The 11461-nt window shown below is 44.5% G+C and overlaps 1 long non-coding RNA gene across 2 annotated transcripts; it reads left to right on the plus strand.

The window, feature by feature from the left end:
• The first annotated feature begins 2886 nt into the window (after positions 1-2886).
• LOC135372245 (uncharacterized) lies at positions 2887-9254 on the plus strand. 2 transcript variants are annotated; one of them, XR_010415909.1, is made up of 5 exons: positions 2887-3394; positions 3728-4009; positions 4419-4629; positions 7768-7820; positions 8017-9254. It is a non-coding gene; the product is annotated as an uncharacterized LOC135372245 (long non-coding RNA). The 2 variants fall into 2 exon arrangements; XR_010415908.1 differs by having other exon boundaries at positions 2888-3394; positions 7768-9254.
• Positions 9255-11461: the final 2207 nt, after the last annotated feature.

The raw sequence follows: 11461 nt of genomic DNA on the forward strand, positions 1-11461 counted from the left end.
TGTCCTGGAACAGAGACCAAGAAGGCGGACACCGTAAGCGAGATATGCAACGAAAAAAGGGACGGCGAGATCCACGAACGCACCTAGGATTGTGTCATCTGCAAAACGAGCAAAATATGCACCTTATCGTTTCAGCATTCTGATGTAAAAGCGAAGAAAATGCCGAACTCGTCAATCAAGTTTAGACATCTGGAACGACGTCTTCCACTGTAACCACTGTGACGTTGCAACAAATAAAGAGGAGGAAAATACTTGAAGTGTTCGAGTATATCTTGTGTTTCTCACGGCATGCGCAGGTTTAATCATTGCGCGACGCACTTTAGTGTATGGGGTTAATTTACCACGTAGCAAAGTAGTACGGTTCTGGGTACGTTCTAGTCGTTATTCCTCGTGCGTTGAAAACCTCAAAATCGTGGCGTAGTTTAGTTGTGACTCCATAGAATGCATAACAAGAGAAGATGGTGAGAGTGAGCTGGAGTGCGTTGCCTGGAAGAACGAGAAAACGTCACTCGCTAAGGACCAATGAGCTTGCATCGCGTCGAGTTAGTCAGAAAATTACTTTTTCGTGTAAGTGCCGCCACTGGGCGCGTTAAGTTCTAGCTCCGGGAACAGTTCCTTCGCTCCCGGGATCACTTAACCCAGCAAACAAAAAACGAAAGAAAGGAACATAGTCTAGTTGGAATTTGTCATTGGTATGAAATGGGACCCAACAGGTCCCATGCTAAAATCTGTTGGATTTTTCAGTTCCAATTGGATCGTCCAGTCGGTAGTTGAGCACCAATTGGAAGCCGCATTTGGTTTCATGCACTCCGACTTGGACATTGAGTCCAATTGGTACTTCTCATAGGGAACTCCTGTACGATTTGGTCTCTCGGTCTCCAGCTGGCCTCCCAATTAGCAGACAATCAGCAACTATTGGTCTAATTGGCAATGTAGCGTTATAAAGGTAACTGACGTGTGACTCAGTATTTTCAATACAATCAGTCAGTACATGTGTAGCTAAACTATTAATGCTACCAATAAACAACAGTGATATATGTTTTATATGAAAGAACTGATGTTCTGAGGCTGGAACAACACAGAAGGGTCACATAGAAAGCCTCAAATTGCCTAAGAAATTAACGGTGAAAGATGAAAGTCACCGAAAAGGTTAGCCAGCTGTAGGACTCGAACCCACATATTCTGGATTACCGGTTCTGGGCTCTACCAATTGAGCTAAGCTAACACGCCTTCTGAGCGGTTTCCAGCGTGCGTCATCTGAAGGGACAAACCAGCCACACTTTATCAATCATCCTGCTTTCACTCTTACATTTTTGCTTACTCATACACACATTCATACGACGGGATCGACGCAGGCGGCAACTGTTGAACATGAAAGAACTGATGTTGTGAGGCTGGAACAACATAGAAGGGCAAATACATACAAAGCCTCAAATTGCCTAAGAGATGAAAGTCATTGAAAAGGTTAGCCAGGCTGCAGGACTCTACAGTGACTTTCATCTTTCATCGTTAATGTCTTAAACGATTTGAGGCTTTGCGTGTATTTGTCCCTTCTATTTTGCTCCGGCTTTCACGGCTGCTAGAGACGAATATCGAGCCTATATTTTCATTTGTTTTCTTCTGCGTGTGACGTCGCCACGGTTTTTGTAATGTGTTCAACAAACCAGCTTACCCCCTTAGTAGTGATAGATATTGCATTTGGTAACAATGGGCCGCTCAGGTTACATGCGACACGCACACGCACGATAAGATATATCAGAAAACAATGGAAATCATGTATCGATAGTGTGAACAATGGGTTCCCAGGTTTCAATAACATGCGCCGCCAGGATAAGGTAACGGTTAACTCGGGTAAACAATGGGAACTCACGTGTCGATAGTGTTTGATGGGCACCTGGATGCACGTTTAATGACATTTAATAACACGCAATGACATGTAATAACGCGCAATGACATGTAATAACACGCAAATGACATGTAATAACACACAAATGACATTTAATAACAGGCAATAACATCTGATGACATTTAATAGTATTTTTCCGATCGGGTTGAAGTCAGTCCGTCACCTGGTTTGGTTGCCGCGTCAGAGCGCCAGGTAGTTTCGGTTCCCACCAAGCGCCCTCTAGTTTTCAAGCTCTGGCCGTCTGTAGTTTCGGTTTCGGTTTTAAATGAATGGACGCCAAGCTTGGTTGCTCCACGTGTAGTTCTGGTTTCAGTTTCGAATTCCTACGTGTTGCCAGATGCCCTCTGGTTTCAAGCTATTGACCGACTGTAATTTCGGTTTCAAACCGCAGCACGCTAGTTTCGCTGTGACAACGTCAACGCAGGTTTTTGAATGGTTACCAGATGTCCCTCTAGTTTCAAGCTTTTGACCGTCTGTACTTACGGTTTCATTTGACAAAAAAATAAATGCCGCGTCACAGCATGATTTTTTCCCCCCATTTGATAAGTACACTCAAATAATGATGTACATCAGAGACCAGACAACACTGTATATATTCCTTTTTTATTTCAGCACATTATTTTACTACTCTTTTATACAACTAACGAAAGATATGTTACAAATTACTAGAGTCTTGCTTGACTTCATCCTTGTACAGTAGCAATCTGCAAAAACAAAGGGAAAACGAAACATCCTGTGAATGCTCTTCTCAATCAGGACAAAGTCTACGATGACTCAAATCTCGATCAGGTGTCACGCAACAACAACAAGCAGCATTATCAAAGAATCGGTTAACGTTTTCCACTTTCCGATATGTCTCTGTTACTGTGTCATGCATTTGCATAGGAGTACGACGTTTGGAAGTAAATAACCCAGTGACAACAATCACAATAAAATAGAGGTGTTCTATACACGCACATTTCAAAACTTGTGTTGCGCATTGCGACAACAGCATACAACGAATCGAGAAGCATTGCATGACTACGTATTGCGGTTACCAGCTGTGATGGTTTCGAAATAAAAATAACAAAAAAAAAGGCATAAAGACAAGAGGTATACTCACATCCTTTCAAAGTTGCGTCGTCGATGAAGGTCTGATCGGTCTCAGTCGTCGACAGCTAGCTTATAAGACCCTTCATTTTTGTTTTATTTCAAGGGAAGGAAGGATCACGTGAATGCATCGTGGACAGCTTCTCCTTTCGCAGGAGCAGCATGTGAAATGCGATACCTCTTGCCGACGCGCTCTTTTTTCTTCTTCTTTTGGTATGATAACACAACCGCGAAACACCCGTCTGGCTTTTTCCAAACGCTCTTTGGGAACACCAACCACACACACACAAAAAAAGAAACCGTTATCGCCCTCGCAAGATGAATTTTCGACTGGTGGTATACGCTGTCTGCCACGTACGAGCTTCCAGCAGTGAGTGTGCCACGTAAGAGCCAAGTGATGTGAGTATTTCAAACCATTTCTTGTGTTACAGTGTATTTTATAGCTAAATGAAATGCGGGCATGTATTTGTTTTAAATTCTTTTTATTGTTTCGCTCAGATGAGACAGCAGAGACATGGTAGCCGATTTCGAAAGAGTGATACCGTAACCGCTGTGCTTTCCATTCCCAATGAGTCTTGCAATATTGTACACATTGCCGGGACATCGTTCTATTACTTGCCTGGGTTCGAAGCTTATTTCACATAGCTTCGAGCACTCGAAGTTATAATAATTGTGCGCGACATTTGCTTCTTTCAAGCAATGCCATAGTTGACGTGTATCATTTTGCGACAGATTTACTCCGTATCTCGTCGGATGACCATTGCTGAGCCAAAGGCGTACGGCAGTTACTGCAGCTGGACATCGGTGGACGTAGATGTTATGGTCAATCTGAGTCACGGTAGTGCATTTTCCCTGTTTCAGTGTTGGTTTTGTAAATTCTGTTGTAGCTACGAAAACGAACAGGGAAACAGCACTCAGAAAGGACAAGGTGTAGCAGAACATCTCCGGACATCTATTTACCATGACGACCTACAGTAAAATGAGACAACTCGTCATGGATTTCAATATTTATTGGTAAGCGTCTTTGGGTGACAACCTATTTTGCAACAGGTCAATTGTCATGTCGTTTATGTACACAGCCAGGTAATGGTAGCCAGTCTTCATTGCGTAGTACATGATACATAGACTTTCGGCCACCAGTTGCATTACGTCGACGTCACGATCACCGTAATAGCTGAATATTGAGCTCATCTGTTTTCCCCATTCGGAGACCAGGTCGAACGGGTGGTCGGATAGGTGCTCACACTTCCTGTGCACCCGGGCATACATTGTTTTTGAAGACTCCCACACAGTCTTTTTCGTGGGAAGGTTCAGAGGCAGGGACTGGAACAGGAAAATGTCTCTGGTTATCTTAAATGCTGCGACGAGCACTGTGCCGTCCGTTGACTTCGATGAACCGCATTCTAACACGTCATTCCAACAGGTATGAGGACGGCGACATTTTCCTTGGAGTTGATGATCCTGGGTAACGTCCCGCATGCCGCACACATCATCACCCGATTGGGACCAGGAATCGCCAGCGTTGGTTGGCTGTTCGACATCGGACCAGTGATCGCCAGTCATTTCGTCGTCGGTGGTGGCAGGTAGTTCTCCGGAACCCAAGTCCTTCTACGACTTCCAGAAGGTTGCAACAGGTACTGCACCTTTCCATTCCGAACGTGTCTTTTTATAATGCGGTGGCCCTTTCCAGGCTGCACACGTGTTAATTCGCTTGCATAAAATTGACCTTCAATAGGTTCTTCCTGCTGGTCACGTAAGAGATAGGTATTCGGGTAACCAATCTTGACTGCTCTCACCACAAAAATTTCACGCGTAAACGAACCAAGATAACTTTTGACTAACTGGTGTCTAGACTTTGCTATTCTGACAAGCTGGCCAACGCGAAAACGTGGCTTCTCTGGGGGTTTGCTCGGAGTAGGATAGAGCTTTTGTCTAAATAAATGCTCATTTTCTTTGTTGACATCCACAGGTCGTGCCGACAGAGTTCTATGAACACGATGATTATATGCTTTGACCAGAGGCTGTAAAATTTTCAAGTACGATTTATGTCCCTGATATTCAAAAGCACGATAAAGTGGCGTCATAAGACTTCGAATAGATCGTTCTGCAATACTTGCTTTCGTATTTGAATTAGTGTGGAAGAGAGATATCCCTTTTGATTTAAAAATGCTCCGACTGACTTATTGGTGAACTCTGTACCTCTGTCTGAATGAATCAGTCTCGGAGTCCCAATACGTCTAAAAGCGAGTCTCAGTCCACGTATAATTTCCGCTGCTCGTTTATTCTGCACAGGCACTACAGCAAGCATACGAGAAAATGCGTCGATACAAAACAAAAGATAGCGAAAACCCTTGTTGTATCTCGACAGTTTCTGAAGGTCTTTCAAATCTATTTGGAATATATCCTTCACACCCAAAACGATGGTCTTCCGGAACTGACGTGGTCGCTTAAGTTCTCTGAAGAGAGAGTACACATCACTGGTTTCCAGGAACTTGGCAACCTTCGCCGGCTTTTCACCGATCGCTCGTGCGAGTCGTTGAACACCACCTAGAGCACCAGGATGGTATACGTCCACGTAAGCAGCCATTAGCACAATTTTCTTCCACGAACACGAAGTCCATCGAATGACAAGTAGGCATTTATAACGGCTGCCACGTCACCTTTGTACCAAGAGGGCGATCGATTGTGCAGTTCGTATTTTATAAGCTCGATGACGGAACTACTTGGAACAACGCGAGAATGACAGATAATCCTTCCCTCTTCATCTATCGCAAATACGGTCTTTAGCATCTGCAGAATGGCGAGGGCCTTCTTCCTGTGTCGTGCGGGAAAATGCACCAGAATGTTTTCGTCCCGAAGGTAACCACAGTGTTCCTGTTGCGTTTCCAACGTGCTCAATACCGGTTCCATTCTCGAAGTCTCTTAGCCGCTCTTGTGATAACCGGAGAAATGCGTCGACGAGGTGTCTCAGGTGTAAACGTAGGACTACCGGCTGATGGCTCTGCAGTCTCCTTTTCAAGTCGAGATGGATGTACGATAAGTGTCGGTATATTTAGCTTGACCAATAGTGGTAGGATCCTCTCGAGATACGCGGGTCGCCACACATTTCGCGCTCTTGTGACCAAATAATAAACAAGGTCTACAACGTTGGTATTTGGTATTTGTTCACCATTGACAATGAGCTCAAACGTTTTACTATTCCAGCCGAGCACGGGTTTTAGTAAACGCAGTAATTGGCTTGCTCTCATCTTGTAGCCGCTGCTCATAAAATTAACGATGGCATCTTCCTCCTCGTCCGCTTGAATCTGTGTCTGCTCTCTTGTCGATGCCACATGATTTGTCTCCTCACCTGCTGCACTAGGCTGTCTTAATGTGTTCGCGGGAGGATGCAATAGCTTGTGCAAGTACTGGATGATCTCCTTGGCCTTGATATCATCAGGCTCCTGTTTATTCAATATCGACGGAATAGTGCTTTCCCGATAGGGAACAAGCTCGTATTTCTGCATTATTTAAATGCCGATTGCTTTTGCGATGCTTTTGCCCGCTAAACTTGAAACGAGACCTAACAAGGGGGGCAACAAAAATTGCAAAAACCCGCCGGACTGATGAAGAATCCGTTTAATTTTCTTCACATCTGCACGGTCTTGCCTGGAAGCCAGTGTCCTAATGGGTGTTGCAAAAGGCTGCAATTGCTTTTTAACTTTCGCCGGTACGTCGATGTTTCCTTTGCAGAGGTTCATACAAATCTCCCTGATTGTTCGTAGCTGTTCCCTGCTGGCATGTTGAATCAGGTTGTAACGATCTTCCCCTGTCTTTGCTTCAGCGATCATACGAAGGAAACGAATGTGTTTGTTAAGCCTTTTCATGACCTGTATACGATCTGTCTGTGATCATCCGGGAAAATGTTGGTCCACACCTTATAGTGATCGTTGCTCTGTTGAGACAAGTCGATAACTAAGTATGAGTATGGTTTCTGACAGGCATCTTTATATATCGTGGGCAACAAATCATTTCGCCCGAAAATCTGCCTGGACAGCATACGCAGCTGGTCTGTAGTGCGTGGTGAACGAAATAAAACGAGAGCCGTGCTATTGAATTGTATTGTGCGATACAAAGGGTCGTTGACGAACAGGTATTGCGAGATGAACACAGCCGTGATTGACAGGTGGTGACACCCAGCGATATAAAATTTGCAGATTTCTTTGAGTCTTTGTCGGTCGGCTAAACAGTCGTCAAATATAAATAATGAGTGGCTATAATTCTCCGGATCTGCAGGGATGTCTTGACTGAAATTTACTTCAGGAAGAGTATCGAATACCGGCTGCTTATAAAGATAGATATACCATATTTGCTTGAACGGTTTGTCAAAGAGGACAGCCCTGTGTTAATTAGTCGTGCCACGAAGGTGGATTTCCCCACTTTGACTAGCCCCTGAAATTGACACCGAGGCAGGCGTCACGAACCTAAAAGGTGCTATCACTGTCATTTCGTGCAAGGGAATGAAGTCTGGTCAAGATACGTTTCGTTAGATAAACAAGTCCGTGCTTGCAAACTGCAGGGAAAAAAAGCAAACTGCAAAGGTAGGTTCGACTGCAGAGTTGACGATGTAAAAAAAAAAGAAGACTCCTCAAGGTTGCCATGCTGGCAACTTCTTATATAAGAACTGTCTGACGCTCAGCTCCTTCACTCTCGAACCTCCTTCTGAGGAGGTATGGTGTTCAGAATGATGAAATATTTTGCAGTGTTCTAACATGTGCTCCTTTTGTTTTCAGTCGGTCCAACGTGTCCGAAGGATCATCGTCGTCATCATTGCATCAGTGTACAAGTAAGCATCATGTCTTCGTCGATCTTGCATAAACTTGACAAGTTAAAGAAATGTGGAGAGTTTCAAAAAATGGCGACAATTCCTAAAAACATCAAGTATGATGTGGTTGATGTTAACAAAATTGAAACGAGGTATGGCGAGGCGGTCTACGTAGAAATTATGAAGGATCACGAGCACGTAAAGGTGTTCCTTCCAGCTCGGTTTCATAAACTAAGCACTCAAGACATCGAAGACATGAGGAACACGAGCGGGCTCTGGATGGAGAAGAAAGAGCGAGTTGGAAAAGAGGGGAAACGTCTTCTTTCGCCAGACATCGTGTTCGGTCAATCCGAGTAAAAAAATAAAAAGAAATGGTGACATGCCACCTTTGTCCTCCGGCCGATCGGCAGCACTACACAACAGCGCTGGGACTTCAAGTTCATCTGGCTAACGTTCATAACCTTGCAACACCCTGTATCCCATTTTGTGAGACACTCTGTACGCTCCGCAACTATACCAACCGCTATGAGCTTCATCTACATGACAGAGACGACGACGGGCAGGATGTCAGCACATTCTTTCATGAAAACGGACGCTACCTTGCCGGTGTACTTCGACATTTCGGATTTCCGTTACGCTTTATGTTTTGCTGAAGGCGGAACTCGGTCGACATACGCCTGAGGATGAGATCATATTTGTCACTCAATTTATTCCTTCGAGTGTGCATACGCTGTGGTCGGAACGAGACGTAGAACGTGCTGTCATTGAAGTAGGCACTGAAGTCACCAACAATTTAGAAAAGCTTGAAATGCAAGGGTCGGGATTTTTCTTATTTCGAATTCACGCCTGCATTCTTCATGTCGGTCGTCTCGCACCACAGCTCATTGGTTGTACCGACTTTGAATTGCCAAACGAATTGAAAAAAAAGTGTCGGTGTCTTCTGAATGTCGACCTTCACGAGGATAGTGAACAGAACATGTGTTTCGCATTTTGCGTACTTGCCGGTCTACATCCTGCAAAGGGTTCTTACAGACGCAGAGCTTCATCCTACAGGTCATACCTGTCTCAATATGTATTTCCCGAGACGTTTCCTGTAGTGTTCCCGAAAGATGTAGAAATGTTTGAGAAGCAGAACGATGTGAGCATTAACGTGTACGGTTATGACAAAGATGAAAAATATGTTTACCCGATTAAGGTTGTTGACGACCAGTGCAAGAAGCATGTCGACCTACTGCTGATTGACTTCCATTTTGTACTCATTACTAATTTCAATGCTTTGTTCACACACCTGGTTATTTTCACTGCAAACGGTGTACGATGGGTTTCACCACCCCGGGTGTACTCGCCGATCATCTACTAATGTGTAAACAACAAAAAGTGTCCAAGACTATTTTTCCAAAGAAGGGTGAGACACTGTCGTTTGCCGGAGAGCATTTGATGTCGGAAGTTCCCTTCTACTGTTGTATACGACTTTGAGAGTGTACTATCACCGGTTCGGGAGGCGGAATGTCTACGAGGAACACATCCCTTCATCCTTCTGTCTCCTCGTCATACGCTCGTGCGATTCGTATGTCTTGAAGAAACATATTTACCGTGGTGCAGACTGCGTTTCCGTTTTCATGGAACTATTGCGTAATTTGCATGATGAGCTGTATGCGATGTTGCACGAGACTGTGCCCTTGCAAATGACCCCAGGAGACGAACTCGAACATTCTGAAGCCACACACTGTAACATCTGTAAAGAACCATTCACTAAGAAGCAGAAAGTGCGAGACCATGATCACGTAAGTGGAGAATTTCGCCAATCATTGTGTCAGGGATGTAATCTGAAACTGCGGATACCACGGAAAGTGCCATCATTGCACATAATGCCAATTATGACCTCGGATTCATAGTAGCTCATCTGCACCTGCTTCGGAGACAGACATCAGAGTGATAGCCTCCAGTTGTCAAAAGTTTAAGGCTATAGACATTGGTGTGTTCCGCTTCATAGACTCGTTAAGCTTCCTCAATGCTAGTCTCGACACACTGACGAAAAATCTATGTGACAAAGGTGAATCTAACTTCAGGTGTCTGCGTCAGTTTTTCGCAGAGGAGGACTACTTCAGGTTGGTTGTACGTAAAGGGTTTCTGTTATAACTAACGTTACCTCTTTTGAACGTACGACGAGCCCTGTTTGCCATCACGTGACCAGTTCTTTAAACCAACTGAACGGATCAGAAGTGAGCGAGGAAGATTACCGCCATGCGCAAAATGTGTTTGAAAAATTTCAACTGAAGAGCCTGGGCGAGTACTCGGATTTGTACCTTCTGACGGACGCATTGCTTCTGGCAGACGTGTTTCAAAACTTCCGAATATGGGCGTTGGAGACGCACAAAATTGAACCACTTCATTTCGTGTCACTCCCGGGACTAAGCATGTCTTGCGCACTAAAAATGAGCCGGATTAATCTGGATTTAATCCACGATCCCGATGCCTATCTGTTAATTGAACGGGGCCTGCGTGGTGGTATGACCCAGTGTTCAACGCGAATGGCCACTGCAAATGTCCCAGGGACAGATCAGTACGATCCCGAAAAACCAAAGACAATAATTCATTACATGGACATAAATGGACTCTATGGCACAGTGATGCGTGAACCACTCCCATTCGGAGACTTTGAATGGCTGTCACCCGAAGAGGTTGCAGGTTTAGATGTAACCCTTGTTGCAGATTATGCAGACGTTGGTTATTTTTTAGAGGTAGACCTGGCCTACGTACAAGAGCTCCACGAACGACATAAAGATTTACCGCTCGCGCCCGAAAAAATGAGCGTCCCGTATGAGTTGCTTTCGGATTATCAGAAAGACCTGATGAAAAAATTTAACCTCCCACAGCATGATATAGAACCGAAATTACTCCTTACACTGCTTGACAAGAAGAAGTATTTTCTTCATTATCGCAGTCTAAAGTTGTACCTACAGTTGGGTCTTCGGCTCGAGAAAATTCACCGGGTGCTCAGGTTCAAACAAAAACCATTCCTGCGATCCTATGTTGACTTCCATCATGAACTACGCAAGCAGGCAACCAATACCTTCGAACGTAACCTGTACAAGAGTTTAATTAACTCCGTATATGGGAAAACATGTATGAATGTACGAAAGTTCGTCGACTGTCGCTTAGCAACTTCCGAGGAGCAAGTGTTGAGATTCTTGCGTAAACCGAACCTCAAACAATTCAGGGCTCTAAGCTCTAACGTAGTCTTGTTTCAGTTCGCTCAATCGATAGTCCGTATGCGACAGCCTCTGTACCTGGGGTTCACTATTCTCGAGCTGTCTAAAGTCATGATGTATGACTTTTATTATAACAACTTGCTTCGGGTAGCCCCGGACACAAGGCTCTTGTATATGGACACAGATTCTTATATCGTGATGCTGAGCGATGAGAAGGCCCTTGCGGAGCTCGCCGATACCCACCTTGATACATCTGGTCATTCTTGTGATGACTCGATGTATTCTACGAAAAACAAGATGGTGCTAGGAAAATTTAAGAACGAAATGCCCCACGACCACATCCTAGGGTTCTGTTGCCTGAAACCAAAGCTCTATGCACTAGACCTCCATAGTAAAAGACGATACAATCGTGCTAAGGGGGTGAAACAATGTGAAGCCCAGAAGTTGCAT

The sequence above is a fragment of the Ornithodoros turicata genome, unplaced genomic scaffold, assembly GCF_037126465.1.
Source record: "Ornithodoros turicata isolate Travis unplaced genomic scaffold, ASM3712646v1 Chromosome134, whole genome shotgun sequence".
Classification (NCBI taxonomy): domain Eukaryota; kingdom Metazoa; phylum Arthropoda; class Arachnida; order Ixodida; family Argasidae; genus Ornithodoros; species Ornithodoros turicata.